At 44.1% G+C, this 23,122-nt stretch overlaps 1 long non-coding RNA gene across 4 annotated transcripts in view; it reads left to right on the forward strand.

Annotated features, from left to right (window-relative positions):
- Positions 1-23,122, forward strand: part of LOC137220949 (uncharacterized) — a 58,793-nt gene that overhangs the window by 22,241 nt on the left and 13,430 nt on the right. For 2 of the 4 annotated variants that reach the window (XR_010941851.1, XR_010941850.1), the window contains 3 exons: positions 2,767-2,848; positions 5,924-6,001; positions 20,741-20,851. The exons of the other annotated variants lie outside the window; for them this stretch is intronic. This is a non-coding gene — a long non-coding RNA (uncharacterized lncRNA). The remainder of the gene's footprint in view (positions 1-2,766; positions 2,849-5,923; positions 6,002-20,740; positions 20,852-23,122) is intronic. 4 annotated transcript variants of the gene reach the window in all.

Consider the following 23,122-nt stretch of genomic DNA (forward strand, 5'->3'; position numbering starts at 1 on the left):
GATGGCCCTTTTGACCGGGGGGAAGTGAGACTTCATTGTAGTGCAGATTTCCTTTGCAAGCTTGCTTGGTTGGCCAAAAAGTGCGTATGCGTTTTTTCCTGAATATATTCAGGAAAAACTGCATAAGACCTTTTTGGCCAAGTGCATCATTGTGGACGTTCTGCCTCTTTTCCTATGCTTGAAATGCAATTCCAGTCTACCTCCTGCAATCGGTTTCCTGCAATTCTGTCCCGCTTTCAAGTCCTCTTGGCAGCGTTACTTCAGTATATTTTTGGACGATAGCTGTCATTTATAACTCTGCAGGTTTGTGAATTACAGTGCCCCTGAGCTCCTTTCTTCAACTCGCTTCCTTGTGAGCTGGCCGCAACACCGCAAGATGGCTTCAGGCCCTAATCTGGTTCCGGCACAGCATGCTGAGCCTTTGGTTAATTCCTCTTCCTGGTGGGAAATGAGAGTTAAATTTGCCCGTCCAGACACCTCCAGCTAGTCTCTCATTGGTTCTCCCTATTCCTGTTCATCTTCCGCAGAAATTGCAAACTGGGCCAAACAGGACGTTAAAGGCACTGACTCTCCAAGTCGGGAGAGTGTTAGTAAAGCGTCTGGAATGTTGCACCCGAGTACCAGGGGACGAAAACTGAGACATATTTGAACACGTCTCCCGATTATACGGTTGATCATACTCTGGGTTCCACATGCATGTTTTAGCTGAAGGAAGAATACCTTAAACCTGGAGAGTTGAGACCCGTGGAATGGGTACCATGCAATTTGACTTCAAAGGGTCCTCATTTGCTCACCGAACCTCTAAAATCCTATCACTGCTGCGTTTATGCCCCAGTACGCACGCTTGATTCTCTTTCGGAGACATAGCAATCCCTAGATTTTAAGATACTTACTAGTCAAGTACATTCTTAGGCGTTTAATATGGGGTGTTGAGTCCATTTCGTTGAGCAAGGAGTAGCTCTTGTCTATTCCATATTTGGCTTATGGAACTTTATCTGTGCTCATTTCAATCTCTGGTTTTATGCAGCACCCCAACTCACCTTTCCCCTTAAGCAAGCATAAGTTGGTTTCCTAAATTTGAGACCCTGTTCTGTTTTGGAATTCATTTCCTGTGTAGCCAAGTTTACATTCCGTCTATTACTGATATCTTATGATGTTTCTTTTTCTGTGTGAATTATTTCAGTTAGAATCATCATACCTGAATCCACTCATTGTGCTGCTACGGGCCTGATGACATAGATTTCATTGCTGATTGATATTGCATTGTACGTAAATACCACAAATTCTTTATCCATTTTTCACTTTCTGCGATATTGAACTTGTACCCTAAATGAGGTTCTTGTAAACAGAGCCGTCCCAAACATTGGGGTGGCTGTGTCTTTTTGATTTTAATTTCCCTAAGCTATAGGACCATAAGTGGAAGTGCCCTAGGCTCTGTTGCTTTCTTTTTTAGATGTTTCAGGAAACACCATACACTTCTCCCGAGTGTCTGTTGGCAATTTACATCCCGCCCATCAGCATAACAAGGCTCCCAGTTCTCCATGGCCTGTCCTGCCCTCTGGATTTTACACTTTTTTCAGATGGCCCTTTTGACCGGGCGGAAGTGAGACTTCATTGTAGTGCAGATTTCCTTTGCAAGCTTGCTTGGTTGGCCAAAAAGGGCGTATGCGTTTTTTCCTGAATATATTCAGGAAAAAACGCATACGCCCTTTTTGGCCAAGTGCATCATGGTGGACGTTCTGCCTCTTTTCCTATGCTTGAAATGCAATTCCAGTCTACCTCCTGAAATCGGTTTCCTGCAATTCTGCCCCCCTTTCAAGTCCTCTTGGCAGCCTTACTTCAGTATATTTTTGGACGATAGCTGTCATTTATAACTCTGCAGGTTTGTGAATTACAGTGCCCCTGAGCTCCTTTCTTCAACTCGCTTTCTTGTGAGCTGGCCGCAACACCGCAGGATGGCTTCAGGCCCTAATCTGGTTCCGGCACGGCACGCTGTGCCTTTTCTTAATTCCTCTTCCTGGTGGGAAATGAGAGTTAAATTTGCTCGTTCAGACACCTCCAGCTAGTCTCTCATTGGTTCTCCCTATTCCTGTTCATCTTCCGCAGAAATTGCAAACTGGGCCAAACAGGAGGTTAAAGGCACTGACTCTCCAACTCGGGAGAGTGTTAGTAAAGCGTCTGGAATGTTGCACCCAAGTACCAGGGGATGAAAACTGAGACATATTTGAACACGTCTCCCAATCACACGGTTGATCATACTCTGGGTTCCACATGCATGTTTTAGCTGAAGGAAGAATACCTTAAACCTGGAGAGTTGAGACCCGTGGAATGGGTACCATGCAATATGACTTCAAAGGGTCTTCATTTGCTTATCGAACCTCTCCAATCCTATCACTGCTGTGTTTATGCCCCTGTACACACGCTTGATTCTCTTTCAGAGACATAGCAATCCCTAGGTTTTAAGATACTTACTAGTCAGGTACATTCTTAGGCGTTTAATATGAGGTGTTGAGTCCCTTTCGTTGAGGAAGGAATAGCTCTTGTGTATTCCATATTTGGCTTAAGGAACTTTATCTGTGCTCATTTCAATCTCTGGTTTTATGCAGCACCACAACTCACCTTTCCCCTTAAGCAAGCATAAGTTGGTTTTCTAAATTTGAGACCCTGTTCTGTTTTGGAATTCAGTTCCTGTGTAGCCAAGTTTACATTCCGTGTATTAGTGATATCTTATGATGTTTCTTTTTCTGTGTGACTTATTTCAGTTAGAATCATTATACCTGAATCCACTCATTATGCTGCTACGGGCCTGATGACATAGATTTCATTGCTGAGTGATATTGCATTATACGTAAGTATCACAACTTCTTTATCCATTTTTCACTTTCTTCGATATTGAACTTGTACGGTAAATGAGGTTCTTGTAAACAGAGCCATCGCAAACTTTGGGGTGGCTGTGTCTTTTTGATTTTAATTTCCCTAAGCTATAAGACCATAAATGGAAGTGCCCTAGGCTCTGATGCTTTGTTTTTTAGATGTTTCAGGAAACACCATACACTTCTTCCAAGTGGCTGTTGGCAGTTTACATCCCGCCCATCAGCATAACAAGGCTCCCAGTTCTACATGGCCTGTCCTGCCTTTTTGGATTTTACACGTTTTTCAGATGGCCGTTTTGAGCGGGGGGAAGTGAGACTTCATTGTAGTGCAGATTTCCTTTGCAAGCTTGCTTGGTTGGTGAAAAAGTGCGTATGCGTTTTTTCCTGAATATATTCAGGAAAAAATGCATACGCCCTTTTTGGCCAAGTGCCTCATTGTGGACGTTCTGCTTCTTTTCCTATTCTTGCAATGCAATTCCAGTCTACCTCCTGAAATCGGTTTCCTGCAATTCTGCCCCGCTTTCAAGTCCTCTTGGCAGCCTTACTTCAGTATATTTTTGGACGATAGCTGTCATTTATAACTTGCAGGTTTGTGAATTACCGTGCCCCTGAGCTCCTTTCTTCAACTCGCTTTCTTGAGGGCTGGCCGCAATACCGCAGGATGGCTTCTGGCCCTAATCTGGTTCGGGCATGGCAAGCTGAGCCTTTTGTTAATTCCTCTTCCTGGTGGGAAATGAGAGTTAAATTTGCCCGTCCAGACACCACCAGCTAGTCTCTCATGGGTTCTCCCTATTCCTGTTCATCTTCCGCAGAAATTGCAAACTGGGCCAAACAGGAGGTTAAAGGCGCTGACTCTCCAAGTGGGGAGAGTGGTAGTAAAGCGTCTGGAATGTTGCACCCGAGTACCAGGGGACGAAAACTGTGATATATTTGAACACGTCTCCCGATCACACGATTGATGATACTCTGGGTTCCACATGCATGTTTTAGCTGAAGGAAGAATTCCTTAAACCTGGAGAGTTGAGACCCGTGGAATGGGTACCATGCAATATGACTTCAAAGGGTCTTCATTTGCTCACCGAACCTCTCCAATCCTATCACTGCTGCGTTTATGCCCTGTACACACGCTTGATTCTCTTTCGGAGACATAGCAATCCATAGGTTTTAAGATACTTACTAGTCAGGTACATTCTTAGGCGTTTAATATGGGGTGTTGAGTCCATTTCGTTGAGCAAGGAGTAGCTCTTGTCTATTCCATATTTGGCTTAAGGAACGTTATCTGTGCTCATTTCAATCTCTGGTTTTATGCAGCACCCCAACTCACCTTTCCCCTTAAGCAAGCATAAGTTGGTTTTCTAAATTTGAGACCCTGTTCTGTTTTGGAATTCAGTTCCTGTGTAGCCAAGTTTACATTCTGTGTATTAGTGATATCTTATGTTGTTTCTTTTTCTGTGTGACTTATTTCAGTTAGAATCATCGTACCTGAATCCACTCATTATGCTGCTACGGGCTTGATGACATAGATTTCATTGCTGAGTGACACTGCATTGTACGTAAGTACCACAAGTTCTTTATCCATTTTTCACTTTCTGTGATATTGAACTTGTACGGTAAACGAGGTTCTTGTAAACAGAGGCGTCCCAAACTTTGGGGTGGCTGTGTCTTTTTGATTTTAATTTCCCTAAGCTATAGGACCATAAGTGGAAGTGCCCTAGGCTCTGTTGCTTTGTTTTTTAGATGTTTCAGGAAACACCATACACTTCTGCTGAGTGGCTGTTGGCAATTTACATCCCGCCCATCAGCATAACAAGGCTCCCAGTTCTCCATGGCCTGTCCTGCCCTCTTGATTTTACACTTTTTTCAGATGGCCCTTGTGACCGGGGGGAAGTTAGACTTCATTGTAGTGCAGATTTCCTTTGCAAGCTTGCTTGGTTGGCCAAAAAGTGCGTATGTGTTTTTTCCTGAATATATTCAGGAAAAACTGCATAAGCCCTTTTTGGCCAAGTGCATCATTGTGGACGTCCTGCCTCTTTTCCTATGCTTTCAATGCAATTCCAGTCTACCTCCTGAAATCGGTTTCCTGCAATTCTGCCCCGCTTTCAAGTCCTCTTGGCAGCGTTACTTCAGTATATTTTTGGACGATAGCTGTCATTTATAACTCTGCAGGTTTGTGAATTACAGTGCCCCTGAACTCATTTCCTCAACTCGCTTCCTTGTGAGCTGGCCGCAACACCGCAGGATGGCTTCAGGCCCTAATCTGGTTCCGGCACGGCACGCTGAGCCTTTGGTTAATTCCTCTTCCTGGTGGGAAATGAGAGTTAAATTTGCCCGTCCAGACACCTCCAGCTAGTCTCTCATTGTTTCTCCCTATTCCTGTTCATCTTCCGCAGAAATTGCAAACTGGGCCAAACAGGACGTTAAAGGCACTGACTCTCCAAGTCGGGAGTGTGTTAGTAAAGCGTCTGGAATGTTGCACCCGAGTACCAGGGTACGCAAACTGAGACATATTTGAACACGTCTCCCGATTATACGGTTGATCATACTCTGGGTTCCACATGCATGTTTTAGCTGAAGGAAGAATACCTTAAACCTGGAGAGTTGAGACCCGTGGAATGGGTACCATGCAATTTGACTTCAAAGGGTCTTCATTTGCTCACCGAACCTCTCCAATCCTATCACTGCTGCGTTTATGCCCCAGTACGCACGCTTGATTCTCTTTCGGAGACATAGCAATCCCTAGATTTTAAGATACTTACTAGTCAAGTACATTCTTAGGCGTTTAATATGGGGTGTTGAGTCCATTTCGTTGAGCAAGGAGTAGCTCTTGTCTATTCCATATTTGGCTTAAGGAACTTTATCTGTGCTCATTTCAATCTCTGGTTTTATGCAGCACCCCAACTCACCTTTCCCCTTAAGCAAGCATAAGTTGGTTTTCTAAATTTGAGAACATTTTCTGTTTTGTAATTCAGTTCCTATGTAGCCAAGTTTACATTCCGTGTATTAGTGATATCTTACGATGTTTCTTTTTCTGTGTGACTTATTTCAGTTAGAATCATCATACCTGAATCCACTCATTATGCTGCTACGGGCCTGATGACATAGATTTCATTGCTGAGTGATATTGCATTGTACGTAAGTACCACAACTTCTTTATCCATTTTTCACTTTCTGCGATATTGAACTTTTACCGTAAATGAGGTTCTTGTAAACAGAGCCGTCCCAAACGTTGGGATGGCTGTGTGTTTTTGATTTTAATTTCCCTAAGCTATAGGACCATAAGTGGAAGTGCCCTAGGTTCTGTTGCTTTGTGTTTTAGATGTTTCAGGAAACACCATACACTTCTCCCGAGTGGCTGTTGTCAATTTACATCCCGCCCATCAGCATAACAAGGCTCCCAGTTCTCCATGGCCTGTCCTGCCTTTCTGGATTTTACACTTTTTTCTGATGGCCCTTCTGACCGGGGGGAAGTGAGACTTCATTGCAGTGCAGATTTCCTTTGCAAGCTTGCTTGGTTGGCCAAAAAGGGCGTATGCGTTTTTTCCTGAATATATTCAGGAAAAAACGCATACGCCCTTTTTGGCCAAGTGCATCATTGTGGACGTTCTGCCTCTTTTCCTGTGCTTTCAATTCAATTCCAGTCTACCTCCTGAAATCGGTTTCCTGAAATTCTGCCCCGCTTTCAACTCCTCTTGGCAGCCTTACTTCAGTATATTTTTGGACGATAGCTGTCATTTATAAGTCTGCAGGTTTGTGAATTACAGTGCCCCTGAACTCATTTCCTCAACTCGCTTTCTTGTGAGTTGGCCGCTACACCGCAGGATTGCTTCAGGCCCCAATCTGGCTCTGGCACGGCACGCTGAGCTTTTTGTTAATTCCTCTTCCCGGTGGGAAATGAGAGTTAAATTTGCCAGTCCAGACACCTCCAGCTAGTCCCTCATTGGTTCTCCCTATTCCTGTTCATCTTCCACAGAAATTGCAAACTGGGCCAAACAGGAGGTTAAAGGCACTGACTCTCCAAGTCGGCAGAGTGTTAGTAAAGCATCTGGAATGTTGCACCCGAGAACCACGGGACAAAAACTGAGACATACTGGAACACTTCTCCCGATCACACGGTTGATCATACTCTGGGTTCCACATGCATGTTTTAGCTGAAGGAAGAATCCCTGAAACCTGGAGAGTTGAGACCCGTGGAATGGGTACCATGCAATATGACTTCAAAGGGTCTTCATTTGCTCACCGAACCTCTCCAATCCTATCACTGCTGCATTTATGCCCCTGTACACATGCTTGATTCTCATTTGGAGACATAGCAATCCATAGGTTTTAAGATACTTACTAGTCAGGTACATTCTTAGGCGTTTAATATGGGGTGTTGAGTCCATTTCGTTGAGCAAGGAGTAGCTCTTGTCTATTCCATATTTGGCTTAAGGAACTTTATCTGTGCTCATTTCAATCTCTGGTTTTATGCAGCACCCCAACTCACCTTTCCCCTTAAGCAAACATAAGTTGGTTTTCTAAATTTCAGACCCTGTTCTGTTTTGTAATTCAGATCCTGTGTAGCCAAGTTTACATTCCGTGTATTAGTGATATCTTATGATGTTTCTTTTTCTCTGTGACTTATTTCAGTTAGAATCATCATAACTGAATCCACTCATTGTGCTGCTACGGGCCTGATGACATAGATTTCATTGCTGAGTGATATTGCATTGTAAGTAATTACCACAAATTCTTTATCCATTTTTCACTTTCTGCGATATTGAACTTGTACCCTAAATGAGGTTCTTGTAAACAGAGCTGTCCCAAACTTTGGGGTGGCTGTGTCTTTTTGATTGTAATTTCCCTAAGCTATTGGACCATAAGTGGAAGTGCCCTAGGCTCTGTTGCTTTGTTTTTTAGATGTTTCAGGAAACACCATACACTTCTCCCAAGTGGCTGTTGTCAATTTACATCCCACCCATCAGCATAACAAGGCTCCCAGTTCTCCATGGCCTGTCCTGCCTTTCTGGATTTTACACTTTTTTCAGATGGCCCTTTTGACCGGGCGGAAGTGAGACTTCATTGTAGTGCAGATTTCCTTTGCAAGCTTGCTTGGTTTGCTAAAAAGTGCGTATGCGTTTTTTCCTGAATATATTCAGGAAAAAACGCATACGCCCTTTTTGGCCAAGTGCATCATTGTGGACATTCTGCCTCTTTTCCTATGCTTTCAATGCAATTCCAGTCTACCTCCTGAAATCGGTTTCCTGCAATTCTGCCCCCCTTTCAAGTCCTCTTGGCAGCCTTACTTCAGTATATTTTTGGACGATAGCTGTCATTTATAACTCTGCAGGTTTGTGAATTACAGTGCCCCTGAGCTCCTTTCTTCAACTCGCTTTCTTGTGACATGGCCGCAACACCGCAGGATGGCTTCAGGCCCTAATCTGGTTCCGGCTCGGCACGCTGAGCCTTTGGTTAATTCCTCTTCCTGGTGGGAAATGAGAGTTAAATTTGCCCGTCCAGACACCACCAGCTTGTCTCTCATGGGTTCTCCCTATTCCTGTTCATCTTCCGCAGAAATTGCAAATTGGGCCAAACAGGAGGTTAAAGGCGCTGACTGTCCAAGTGGGGAGAGTGGTAGTAAAGTATCTGCAATGTTGCACCCGAGTACCAGGTGACGAAAACTGTGATACATTTGAACACGTCTCCCGATCACAGGATTGATGATACTCTGGGTTCCACATGCATGTTTTAGCTGAAGGAAGAATTCCTTAAACTTGGAGAGTTGAGACCCGTGGAATGGGTACCATGCAATATGACTTCACAGGGTCTTCATTTGCTCACCGAACCTCTCCAATCCTATCACTGCTGCGTTTATACCCCTGTACACACGCTTGATTCTCTTTCAGAGACATAGCAATCCCTAGGTTTTAAGATACTTACTAGTCAGGTACATTCTTAGGCGTTTAATATGGGGTGTTGAGTCCATTTCGTTGAGCAAGGAGTTGCTCTTGTCTATTCCATATTTGGCTTAAGGAACTTTATCTGTGCTCATTTCAGTCTCTGGTTTTATGCAGCACCCCAACTCACCTTTCCCCTTAAGCAAGCATAAGTTGGTTTTCTAATTTTGAGACCCTGTTTTGTTTTGGAATTCAGTTCCTGTGTAACCAAGTTTACATTCTGTGTATTAGTGATATCTTATGTTCTTTCTTTTTCTGTGTGACTTATTTCAGTTAGAATCATCGTACCTGAATCCACTCATTATGCTGCTACGGGCTTGATGACATAGATTTCATTGCTGAGTGATACTGCATTGTACGTAAGTACCGCAAGTTCTTTATCCATTTTTCACTTTCTGTGATATTGAACTTGTACGGTAAACGAGGTTCTTGTAAACAGAGGCGTCCCAAACTTTGGGGTGGCTGTGTCTTTTTGATTTTAATTTCCCTAAGCTATAGGACCATAAGTGGAAGTGCCCTAGGCTCTGTTGCTTTGTTTTTTAGATGTTTCAGGAAACACCATACACTTCTGCTGAGTGGCTGTTGGCAATTTACATCCCGCCCATCAGCATAACAAGGCTCCCAGTTCTCCATGGCCTGTCCTGCCCTCTGGATTTTACACTTTTTTCAGATGGCCCTTTTGACCGGGGGGAAGTGAGACTTCATTGTAGTGCAGATTTCCTTTGCAAGCTTGCTTGGTTGGCCAAAAAGTGCGTATGCGTTTTTTCCTGAATATATTCAGGAAAAACTGCATAAGACCTTTTTGGCCAAGTGCATCATTGTGGACGTTCTGCCTCTTTTCCTATGCTTGAAATGCAATTCCAGTCTACCTCCTGCAATCGGTTTCCTGCAATTCTGTCCCGCTTTCAAGTCCTCTTGGCAGCGTTACTTCAGTATATTTTTGGACGATAGCTGTCATTTATAACTCTGCAGGTTTGTGAATTACAGTGCCCCTGAGCTCCTTTCTTCAACTCGCTTCCTTGTGAGCTGGCCGCAACACCGCAAGATGGCTTCAGGCCCTAATCTGGTTCCGGCACAGCATGCTGAGCCTTTGGTTAATTCCTCTTCCTGGTGGGAAATGAGAGTTAAATTTGCCCGTCCAGACACCTCCAGCTAGTCTCTCATTGGTTCTCCCTATTCCTGTTCATCTTCCGCAGAAATTGCAAACTGGGCCAAACAGGACGTTAAAGGCACTGACTCTCCAAGTCGGGAGAGTGTTAGTAAAGCGTCTGGAATGTTGCACCCGAGTACCAGGGGACGAAAACTGAGACATATTTGAACACGTCTCCCGATTATACGGTTGATCATACTCTGGGTTCCACATGCATGTTTTAGCTGAAGGAAGAATACCTTAAACCTGGAGAGTTGAGACCCGTGGAATGGGTACCATGCAATTTGACTTCAAAGGGTCCTCATTTGCTCACCGAACCTCTAAAATCCTATCACTGCTGCGTTTATGCCCCAGTACGCACGCTTGATTCTCTTTCAGAGACATAGCAATCCCTAGATTTTAAGATACTTACTAGTCAAGTACATTCTTAGGCGTTTAATATGGGGTGTTGAGTCCATTTCGTTGAGCAAGGAGTAGCTCTTGTCTATTCCATATTTGGCTTATGGAACTTTATCTGTGCTCATTTCAATCTCTGGTTTTATGCAGCACCCCAACTCACCTTTCCCCTTAAGCAAGCATAAGTTGGTTTCCTAAATTTGAGACCCTGTTCTGTTTTGGAATTCATTTCCTGTGTAGCCAAGTTTACATTCCGTCTATTACTGATATCTTATGATGTTTCTTTTTCTGTGTGAATTATTTCAGTTAGAATCATCATACCTGAATCCACTCATTGTGCTGCTACGGGCCTGATGACATAGATTTCATTGCTGATTGATATTGCATTGTACGTAAATACCACAAATTCTTTATCCATTTTTCACTTTCTGCGATATTGAACTTGTACCCTAAATGAGGTTCTTGTAAACAGAGCCGTCCCAAACATTGGGGTGGCTGTGTCTTTTTGATTTTAATTTCCCTAAGCTATAGGACCATAAGTGGAAGTGCCCTAGGCTCTGTTGCTTTCTTTTTTAGATGTTTCAGGAAACACCATACACTTCTCCCGAGTGTCTGTTGGCAATTTACATCCCGCCCATCAGCATAACAAGGCTCCCAGTTCTCCATGGCCTGTCCTGCCCTCTGGATTTTACACTTTTTTCAGATGGCCCTTTTGACCGGGCGGAAGTGAGACTTCATTGTAGTGCAGATTTCCTTTGCAAGCTTGCTTGGTTCGCCAAAAAGGGCGTATGCGTTTTTTCCTGAATATATTCAGGAAAAAACGCATACGCCCTTTTTGGCCAAGTGCATCATGGTGGACGTTCTGCCTCTTTTCCTATGCTTGAAATGCAATTCCAGTCTACCTCCTGAAATCGGTTTCCTGCAATTCTGCCCCCCTTTCAAGTCCTCTTGGCAGCCTTACTTCAGTATATTTTTGGACGATAGCTGTCATTTATAACTCTGCAGGTTTGTGAATTACAGTGCCCCTGAGCTCCTTTCTTCAACTCGCTTTCTTGTGAGCTGGCCGCAACACCGCAGGATGGCTTCAGGCCCTAATCTGGTTCCGGCACGGCACGCTGTGCCTTTTCTTAATTCCTCTTCCTGGTGGGAAATGAGAGTTAAATTTGCTCGTTCAGACACCTCCAGCTAGTCTCTCATTGGTTCTCCCTATTCCTGTTCATCTTCCGCAGAAATTGCAAACTGGGCCAAACAGGAGGTTAAAGGCACTGACTCTCCAAGTCGGGAGGGTGTTAGTAAAGCGTCTGGAATGTTGCACCCAAGTACCAGGGGATGAAAACTGAGACATATTTGAACACGTCTCCCAATCACACGGTTGATCATACTCTGGGTTCCACATGCATGTTTTAGCTGAAGGAAGAATACCTTAAACCTGGAGAGTTGAGACCCGTGGAATGGGTACCATGCAATATGACTTCAAAGGGTCTTCATTTGCTTATCGAACCTCTCCAATCCTATCACTGCTGTGTTTATGCCCCTGTACACACGCTTGATTCTCTTTCAGAGACATAGCAATCCCTAGGTTTTAAGATACTTACTAGTCAGGTACATTCTTAGGCGTTTAATATGAGGTGTTGAGTCCCTTTCGTTGAGCAAGGAATAGCTCTTGTGTATTCCATATTTGGCTTAAGGAACTTTATCTGTGCTCATTTCAATCTCTGGTTTTATGCAGCACCACAACTCACCTTTCCCCTTAAGCAAGCATAAGTTGGTTTTCTAAATTTGAGACCCTGTTCTGTTTTGGAATTCAGTTCCTGTGTAGCCAAGTTTACATTCCGTGTATTAGTGATATCTTATGATGTTTCTTTTTCTGTGTGATTTATTTCAGTTAGAATCATTATACCTGAATCCACTCATTATGCTGCTACGGGCCTGATGACATAGATTTCATTGCTGAGTGATATTGCATTATACGTAAGTATCACAACTTCTTTATCCATTTTTCACTTTCTTCGATATTGAACTTGTACGGTAAACGAGGTTCTTGTAAACAGAGCCATCGCAAACTTTGGGGTGGCTGTGTCTTTTTGATTTTAATTTCCCTAAGCTATAAGACCATAAATGGAAGTGCCCTAGGCTCTGATGCTTTGTTTTTTAGATGTTTCAGGAAACACCATACACTTCTTCCAAGTGGCTGTTGGCAGTTTACATCCCGCCCATCAGCATAACAAGGCTCCCAGTTCTACATGGCCTGTCCTGCCTTTTTGGATTTTACACGTTTTTCAGATGGCCGTTTTGAGCGGGGGGAAGTGAGACTTCATTGTAGTGCAGATTTCCTTTGCAAGCTTGCTTGGTTGGCGAAAAAGTGCGTATGCGTTTTTTCCTGAATATATTCAGGAAAAAATGCATACGCCCTTTTTGGCCAAGTGCCTCATTGTGGACGTTCTGCTTCTTTTCCTATTCTTGCAATGCAATTCCAGTCTACCTCCTGAAATCAGTTTCCTGCAATTCTGCCCCGCTTTCAAGTCCTCTTGGCAGCCTTACTTCAGTATATTTTTGGACGATAGCTGTCATTTATAACTTGCAGGTTTGTGAATTACCGTGCCCCTGAGCTCCTTTCTTCAACTCGCTTTCTTGAGGGCTGGCCGCAATACCGCAGGATGGCTTCTGGCCCTAATCTGGTTCGGGCATGGCAAGCTGAGCCTTTTGTTAATTCCTCTTCCTGGTGGGAAATGAGAGTTAAATTTGCCCGTCCAGACACCACCAGCTAGTCTCTCATGGGTTCTCCCTATTCCTGTTCATCTTCCGCAGAAATTGCAAACTGGGCCAAACAGGAGGTTAAAGGCGCTGACTCTCCAAGTGGGGAGAGTGGTAGTAAAGCGTCTGGAATGTTGCACCCGAGTACCAGGGGACGAAAACTGTGATATATTTGAACACGTCTCCCGATCACACGATTGATGATACTCTGGGTTCCACATGCATGTTTTAGCTGAAGGAAGAATTCCTTAAACCTGGAGAGTTGAGACCCGTGGAATGGGTACCATGCAATATGACTTCAAAGGGTCTTCATTTGCTCACCGAACCTCTCCAATCCTATCACTGCTGCGTTTATGCCCTGTACACACGCTTGATTCTCTTTCGGAGACATAGCAATCCATAGGTTTTAAGATACTTACTAGTCAGGTACATTCTTAGGCGTTTAATATGGGGTGTTGAGTCCATTTCGTTGAGCAAGGAGTAGCTCTTGTCTATTCCATATTTGGCTTAAGGAACGTTATCTGTGCTCATTTCAATCTCTGGTTTTATGCAGCACCCCAACTCACCTTTCCCCTTAAGCAAGCATAAGTTGGTTTTCTAAATTTGAGACCCTGTTCTGTTTTGGAATTCAGTTCCTGTGTAGCCAAGTTTACATTCTGTGTATTAGTGATATCTTATGTTGTTTCTTTTTCTGTGTGACTTATTTCAGTTAGAATCATCGTACCTGAATCCACTCATTATGCTGCTACGGGCTTGATGACATAGATTTCATTGCTGAGTGACACTGCATTGTACGTAAGTACCACAAGTTCTTTATCCATTTTTCACTTTCTGTGATATTGAACTTGTACGGTAAACGAGGTTCTTGTAAACAGAGGCGTCCCAAACTTTGGGGTGGCTGTGTCTTTTTGATTTTAATTTCCCTAAGCTATAGGACCATAAGTGGAAGTGCCCTAGGCTCTGTTGCTTTGTTTTTTAGATGTTTCAGGAAACACCATACACTTCTGCTGAGTGGCTGTTGGCAATTTACATCCCGCCCATCAGCATAACAAGGCTCCCAGTTCTCCATGGCCTGTCCTGCCCTCTTGATTTTACACTTTTTTCAGATGGCCCTTGTGACCGGGGGGAAGTTAGACTTCATTGTAGTGCAGATTTCCTTTGCAAGCTTGCTTGGTTGGCCAAAAAGTGCGTATGTGTTTTTTCCTGAATATATTCAGGAAAAACTGCATAAGCCCTTTTTGGCCAAGTGCATCATTGTGGACGTCCTGCCTCTTTTCCTATGCTTTCAATGCAATTCCAGTCTACCTCCTGAAATCGGTTTCCTGCAATTCTGCCCCGCTTTCAAGTCCTCTTGGCAGCGTTACTTCAGTATATTTTTGGACGATAGCTGTCATTTATAACTCTGCAGGTTTGTGAATTACAGTGCCCCTGAACTCATTTCCTCAACTCGCTTCCTTGTGAGCTGGCCGCAACACCGCAGGATGGCTTCAGGCCCTAATCTGGTTCCGGCACGGCACGCTGAGCCTTTGGTTAATTCCTCTTCCTGGTGGGAAATGAGAGTTAAATTTGCCCGTACAGACACCTCCAGCTAGTCTCTCATTGTTTCTCCCTATTCCTGTTCATCTTCCGCAGAAATTGCAAACTGGGCCAAACAGGACGTTAAAGGCACTGACTCTCCAAGTCGGGAGTGTGTTAGTAAAGCGTCTGGAATGTTGCACCCGAGTACCAGGGTACGCAAACTGAGACATATTTGAACACGTCTCCCGATTATACGGTTGATCATACTCTGGGTTCCACATGCATGTTTTAGCTGAAGGAAGAATACCTTAAACCTGGAGAGTTGAGACCCGTGGAATGGGTACCATGCAATTTGACTTCAAAGGGTCTTCATTTGCTCACCGAACCTCTCCAATCCTATCACTGCTGCGTTTATGCCCCAGTACGCACGCTTGATTCTCTTTCGGAGACATAGCAATCCCTAGATTTTAAGATACTTACTAGTCAAGTACATTCTTAGGCGTTTAATATGGGGTGTTGAGTCCATTTCGTTGAGCAAGGAGTAGCTCTTGTCTATTCCATATTTGGCTTAAGGAACTTTATCTGTGCTCATTTCAATCTCTGGTTTTATGCAGCACCCCAACTCACCTTTCCCCTTAAGCAAGCATAAGTTGGTTTTCTAAATTTGAGACCCTGTTCTGTTTTGGAATTCAGTTCCTGTGTAGCCAACTTTACATTCCGTGTATTAGTGATATCTTATGATGTTTCTTTTTCTGTGTGACTTATTTCAGTTAGAAACATCGTACCTGAATCCACTCATTATGCTGCTACGGGCCTGATGACATAGATTTCATTGCTGAGTGATACTGCATTGTACGTAAGTACCACAAGTTCTTTATCCATGTTTCACTTTCTGTGATATTGAACTTGTACGGTAAACGAGGTTCTTGTAAACAGAGCCATCCCAAACTTTGGGGTGGCTGTGTCTTTTTGATTTTAATTTCCCTAAGCTATAGGACCATAAGTGGAGGTGCCCTAGCCTCTGTTGCTTTGTTTTTTAGATGTTTCAGGAAACACCATACACTTCTACAGAGCGGCTGTTGGCAATTTACATCCCACCCATCAGCATAACAAGGCTCCCAGTTCTCCATGGCCTGTCCTGCCTTTCTGGATTTTACACTTTTTTCAGATGGCCCTTTTGACCGGGGGGAAGTGAGACTTCATTGTAGTGCAGATTTCCTTTGCAAGCTTGCTTGGTTGGCCAAAAAGGGTGTATGCGTGTTTTCCTGACTATATTCAGGAAAAAACACATACGCCCTTTTTGGCCAAGTGCATCATTGTCGAGGTTCTGACTCTCTTCATATGTTTTCAATGCAATTCCAGTGTACCTCCTGAAATCGGTTTCCTGCAATTCTGCCTTGCTTTCAATGCCTCTTCATAGCCTTACCTCAATATATTTTTTGAAAATAGTTGGCCTTTATAACTCTGCAGGTTTTTGAATTGCAGTGGCCCTTAGCTCCATTTTTCAGCTCTTATTTTTATGATCTTGCCTCATAACCACAGGATTCCTTGAAGCTCTATTCTTCTTCTGGGGCACCTTGCTGTGCCTTTGGTTTATTCTTCTTACTGATGTGAAATTAGAGTGACATGTGCCCATTGAAACCGCTACAGCTAGTTTCTCACTGGTTCCCCCTATTCCCATTCATCCTCCGCACTAACTGCAGACTGTGCGATACCAGAACTTAAAGGCATTGACTCTCCATGTGGGGATGTTGTTAGTAAAGTGGCTGGAATGTCGATCCGGAGCCCCAGGAGAGGAAAAATGAGGTGCGTTTTAGAAACCTTTCCCGATCATATGGTATACCAGTCGCTGGGTTTCCCAAGCATGGTTTAGCTGTAGGAAGATTCCCTTCAACCTGGAGTGTTGGGACCCTTGGAATGAGTAGCATGAAGTATTGCATTAAACTTTCGGCAGTTGCTCACCAAAGCTCACCAATCCTCTCAGCCCCAAGTGTCCAGCCTTATGTCTTATCCAGCTGTGGGTTTATATGTGGTCAATCCAGGTTGCATCACAGCCCCTGAGCGAATTTTGTAAGAATTTTTCTCTCTTTCATTGTTTCAGCGTTTTGTTTTTAAAATTTATTTCTATAATGGGGTTTAGCTCATTTTCACTGCTGTGTTTGTGCCGCTCTGCACACACTTGATTCCCTTATGGAGATATATCAATACATGGGTTTTAAGATTCTTATAACTCAGATATATTTCTCTGCGGTGTATAGGGTGTGTTGAGGCCAGTTCATTGAGCAAGGTGTAGATCTTGTCTAATACCTATTTGGTTTATTGAACGGTATCTGTGCTAATTTCAAACTCTGGTTTTATGCATCACCCCACCTCTCCTTTCCCCTTAAGCTGACATAAGTGTGTTTTCTAAATGTGAGACACTGTTCTGTTCTGTAATTCATTTCTTGTGCAGCCATATTTACCCTCCCTCTATAAGTGATATCTTATGATATGTTTCTTTTTCTGTTTGACTTATTTCAAGTAGTATTATCGGACCTAAATCCACTCTTTATCCTTCTACTAGCCTTATTACATTGATTTCATGGTGAAGAGATATTCCATTGTACATAAGTACCACATCTTCTTTATCCATTGTTCTCTTTCCTGGGATATTTAAGGTGTACTGAAGTTGAGGTTCTTGTAAACAGAGTAGCCCTAAACTGTGGTGTGCTTGTGTCTTGTTGATTTTTAGACTTCCCTAGATATACTCCCATGATTGGAAGTGTCCTATGCTCTGTAGCTCTGTTTTTTAGATGATTTAGGAACCACCATACACTTCTCCAGAGTGGCTCTCGGCAGTTCACACACTGCCCATCAGCGTATAAAGGCTCCCTGTTCTCCATGGCCTGTCCTGCATTTCTGGTTTTTACAATTTTTTAGGATGGCCCTTTTGACCGGTGGGAAATGAGACTTCTTTGTTGTGCACATTTGCATTGCTTGCTTGCTTCATTGCCCATAAAGTGCGTATGCGTTTTGTCCTGGATATAGTCAGGAAAAAACGCATACGCCCTTTTGGGCCAACTGCATCATTGTCAAAATTCTGCCGCTTTTCATGTGCGTTAAAGACGAGTCCCATCTATCTCTTGAAATCTGTTTCTTGCAATTCTGTCTTGCATTCAGATCCTCTTCTTTGCCTTACCTCAACATATTTTTGGACGTTAGTTTTCATTTATAACTCTGCAGGTTTGTGAATTGCAGTGACCCTGAGCTCCATTTCTTAAGTTGCTCTTTTGTGAGCTGGCCTCAAACCCGCAGGATTGCTTCAGGCCCTATTTTGGCTCCGGCGAGGCAGGCTGAGCCTTTCTTTAATTCTTATTCTTAATGGGAAATTAGAGTGATATGTGCCCGTCCAAACCCCTACAACTATTCTCTCATTGGTTCCCCCTCTTCCCGTTCATCCTCCTCACAATTTGCAAAATGTGTGAAACAGAAGTTTAAATGTGCTGATTCTCCAAGTGGGGAGATTCTAAGTAGCGTGGCTGGAATGGTGAACAGGAGCACCAGGAGAGGATAAATGAGGTGCATTTTAGACACATCTCCCGATCACATGGTGTACAGTCCTCTGGGTTTTCCATGCATGTTTTAGCTATAGGAAGATCCCTTGAACCTGCAGATTTGGGACCCATTGAATGGGTACCAGGTAGTATTACTTTAAAGGGTGTGCATTTCCTCACCCAACCTCACATTTCTCTTAGCGCAAACAGTTTCCAGCCTTATGTCTCATCCTGCTGTGGGTCTAGATGTGTTCAATCCATGTTGCATCACCGGCCCTGAGGAAAAGTTGTAAGAGGTTTTCTCTGTCTCTCTGTCGTTTATTTTTTTCAATTTATTACTATATTGGTTACAGCTGATTTTCAAAGCTCTGTTTCTTGCTGCTGTACATCCACTTGATTCACGTACAGAGAGACATCAATAAATTCTTTTTCAGATTCTTACCAGTCGTATATATTCTTTTCCGGTGACTTGAGTGTGCTGAGTGCAGTTCTTTTAGCTACCGTGTAGGCCTTGTTGATTATCAGTTTGGTATTTGGAATGGTATCTTTGCTAATTTCAACCTCCTGGATGATGCCTCACCCCTTCCCACCTTTCCCGTTTAGCAGCCTTATGCGTGTTTTCTACATATTTGACTATGTTTTTGTTTTGTAATTTATTTCATGTGTAGCCATTTTGGATTCCACCTTTAAGTGATATCTTATGATATGTGTCTTTTTCTTTTTGAATTCTGTCACTTAGAATGATCATACGTAACTCCTCCGGAGTTGTTACAACTGGCCATATTTCATTGATTTCCAGGCTGAATAATATTCCACTCTACCTAAGTACCACATCTCTATCCATTTTTTCCCTCCAGAGACATTTAAGTTATATCCTAGTCGAGGATCTTTTAAACAGAGAGGGGGTAAACATTGGGGTGCCTGTGTCCTCTCGATTTTTGTTTTTCCCAAGATATATGCCCATGAGTGCAAGTGCCCTATGCTCTGTAGCTCATTTTTTAGATGCTTTAGTAAACACAATACACTTCTCCAGAATGGCCGTTGGCAATATACATTTCCACTATAAGTCTCACAGGGCTCCCTCTTCTCCTTGCCCTGTCCTGCATTTCTGTTGTTTACGCTTTATGAGGATGGCTCTTCTGACTGATGCGAAGTGATATCTTTTGTAGTATTGACTTCCAGTGCCCACCTGTTTGGTTGGCTAAAAAAGTGTATGCCCTTTTCTTGAATATATACAGAAAAAAACGCATACACCCTTTTTGGCCAACTGCAATGTTGGCAATGTTCAGCTCCTTTTCTTGTGCTTAATGGCGAGTCCTTTCTACCTCCTCAAATCCCTTTCCTGCCATTCTCCCTTGCTTACAAGTCCTTTTCTCTGACTTTCCTCAAGACATTTTTCAGTGATGGATATTTTCAACTCTGCAGTTTTGTGAATTTTACTGCCCCTGAGTTCCATTGTTCAACTTGTGTTTATGGGAACTGGCCACAAAGCAGCGGGATTTCCTCAAGCCCTATACTGTTTCCATGGGCAACCCTAGCCTTTGGTCAATTTGTCTTCCTGATTGGAAATTAGAGTGACATGTGCCTGTCTGAACACCTAGGACTGGTCTCTCATTGTTCCTCATCCTTCCGCTTCATCCTCTGGACAAATTACAAACTGTACGCAACAGGATGTTGACAGTGCTGACATCTCCAAGTGGGGAGACTGTTAGTAAAGACGCTGGAGGGGTGAACCCGAGCACCAGGAGATGAGGAGATGAGATGCCTTTTCCAAACTCTTCCCGATCAGACGGTATACCATCCTCTGGGTGTGACAGACATGTTTTAGCAGTAGGAAGAGTCCCATTCATGTAAGGAGAACACCAGGGCTTTTTCAAAATCAGTGTCTCCCCGAAACCCAAACTGGGGAAGTTTTTAAACTACGGCTACACATATGTTCATTAAGGGCCTTGGGAAGTAGGCAGAGTCCAAACTTTAGATGATTGAAGTCTTCAGGGTCAGAATCACTCACCACCAGCTTCCCTTAGGCTACACTTTAACTGTCATTGATAGATGATGTCAATAAAAATATCTATTCTTTTTCAGATTATTTCCCCTTATAGGTTATTGCAAAATGTTGAGTGTAGTTCCCTGTGCTATACAGTAGTTCCTTGTTGATGATCTATTTTATACATAGCAGTGTGTATGTGTTAATTCCAAACTGTTAATTTTTCCCTCCTCCCACCTTTCCCCTTTGGTAATAATAAATTATAAGATTTTATACTTCTCAGAAATGGGGGAGCTGAAAGAGAGGTATCATTTTCAATGGAAAAGCATTGAAAACAAGATTGAAGGTTTAACCAAGATTATTGGATGTACATCCTTGGAAAGAAATCACTTCGTTTCTCTAATATTGACCTGACAAATAAGACAAACCTTTTCACTGAACTTGCTTATAAAAAGTGATGGAAATATCAAATGGAAGTGTTAAAAACATCTTATTTTACCCGAGCCTTATACACTGTTCTATGTTAACTACAGTTTGGCTCATACATCTGTTCATTGAGGTTACAATAGTCTCAATTTCTGTTACTGATCCTCCAGAGTGGACCCCAACAAGTGTCCCCCTGCCCAGTGTCATTGGGGCCAACAGATCGAGACTGAGTTTGGTTCACAAGCAAAGGAAACTTTATATTTTGATCAGAGAATGGAGAGGTGAGAGCATGCACTACCCCGTGGGCTGTGGGCTGGGCTGCTGTGTAGAGATCCTGTCAGAGTCAGTGGGAGGGAGGGAGGGGGCGGAGCTCTCGAGGGCCGGGTTGGCTGTAGCTCAGGCTCTATATCGTGGAGTCTGCACTGGGCCCCAGGAGCTGAGGTGTCGACCCAGCCATTCTGCACTAGGAAATCTGGTCTGAAGTGCCGGGTGTGGAACCTCTGCATGCGGGACCCTAGGAGCACGTGAAATTAGACAAAGCACAAAGGATAAAAAAGGTTAGACTTGACTTTATTGCCCAGATTCTATTTTTATCTCCCAGGGATTTTTAATGGGCTTTGCTGGGGACAAACCCCTCCTCTGCTTTTTGTCCCGTTCCTCATTCTTGGAGTGCTGAGGGTGCAGACCCTTCTTCTGTAACTGCTGAGTGCTGAGTTGGGAGCCCTAATACCCTGGGGCGAGGGTCAGAGCTTCTCCCCAGCAGCCTCCCGGTGACGTTGATTGTCCCCAGGACCCCTGCCTCCCTGCTCGTCCACCTGAGCACCAGCATTGGAAGTGTTATAGATTCTAATGACCTTTAAGGGTCCAGGAAAGAGATGTGCAGAGACGCTGTGGGGGCCGGTTTCACCCCGCCCCACATTTGTTCGGCCACCTTAGGCTGACCGTTTCTGCCAGCCTAGATGCTCTGACCAGTAGTCTGTGCTTTCTTCAATTAGGCCCCTGAATTAACGTACAAACAGCACCAGGTGTCAGAGCCCTGCCCGCTCAACTCCCAGACAGTCCAGGGTCAGTGGTGATCAAGGACCATGATGGCCACTGAGTCAACAGCCTTTTGAAGTAAACAGGAGTCCAGCCGGTCTTATTGGCCACCATCATCACGGTGTCTGTAGGCTTTTCTATGGTGACAGTGTGGTATACGGTTCCCCCGCCAAGATTATTAGCTCCCCTCTGGGTGCAGTAAGTCCTGCAAGCGGTAGTCTACTCTTTTGGGACACACTCTTGTTGTTTTATGAGAGAAACTCCAGGTCAAGTGATGTTCACACGAGGCGTCATGGTGCCCTCTTGCCCCTGGTTATCTCTCTGGATGTTGGAGTTGGAGGGCCTCCTCACTCGAGGTCGGTGTGCCCACGGAGCGAACCCTGCAACTTCAGGGCATGGTTGGTGGTTAGGATCACCACGTGGAGTCCTTTTCCCTTAGGAGGGAGGTGGCCTTTTGGGCTGCTGATTTCCAGGTTTTTAGATACCGCCAGTATCTTGGCCAGATGTGGCAGTGGGCCAAGCCCCTTGGTGACCGTAGTTTATCCTACCTGGATGGCATTCTTGCATTGTTCCATTTCAAGTGGTCCCAGTTTTTGCACTAATTCTCCAATGGCGATTCACCTTTCACCGGGAATGTAAAGGTCAAAGGGTTTAGCTAAATTAGGGAGTTCCAGGGCAAGGGTCTGAATTGACTGCTCTTTCCATTCTTGAAAGACCACTTCTGGATTCTATTCAAAAGGATCATCATCTTTTCCTTTCAGTGTTTCATATAGAGGCCCAGCTAGTAGACTGTAGTTAGGGATCCAGAAGGAGCAAACCCTGGCCTCCCCAGGAACCCCTAAGCTGTCTTCTAGTTTTAGAAAGGGGTAAGGCTGAAAATGGTTTCTTCCCTTTCCTGGGATGGGCTTCTCCGACCTTCTGTGAGAATGAAGCCCAGGCAGGTCACCGCAGTCTGTGATATTTGAGCTTTTTCTTGGACAACTTCTATCCTTTATTGGCTTGGTAGTTCAGAGGCCTCCTTAGTAGGGCTGGCGATCAGAATGTCGTCTGCATATTGAAGGAGGGTTTCCTTTTCCAGAGGTAGAACTTTTAGGTCTTTAGCTAAGCTTTCCCCAAAGATGGTGTGGGAATTTTTGCACCCTGGGGGCCAGACGGCCCGGAAGTATTGTTTTAGTTGTATGTTGAGTCCTGCCACTCACAAGCCAAAATTTCTTGTGACTCTGGGACTAATGGAATACAAAAGAAGGCATCATTGAAGACTAATACAGAATACCATGTCCTGGTGGTTGGTAGAATGACCAGCAGGGTGTAGGAATTAGGAGCAACTGGAGGTATATCCTCGGTGGCTTCACTGACTGTCCTGACATCCTTTACCAGGTCCCCAGCAGCCCATGGGGCTCTCATGGTCAGACCAATCCCAGAATATGGAGCTCACCTGGGCAGGTACCCCACCTCCACCCCAGCCCACGGGGCTCTCGTGGTCAGGCCCCTCCCAGGATACAGAGCTACCCTTG

The sequence above is a fragment of the Pseudorca crassidens genome, chromosome 3, assembly GCF_039906515.1.
Source record: "Pseudorca crassidens isolate mPseCra1 chromosome 3, mPseCra1.hap1, whole genome shotgun sequence".
NCBI lineage: Eukaryota > Metazoa > Chordata > Mammalia > Artiodactyla > Delphinidae > Pseudorca > Pseudorca crassidens.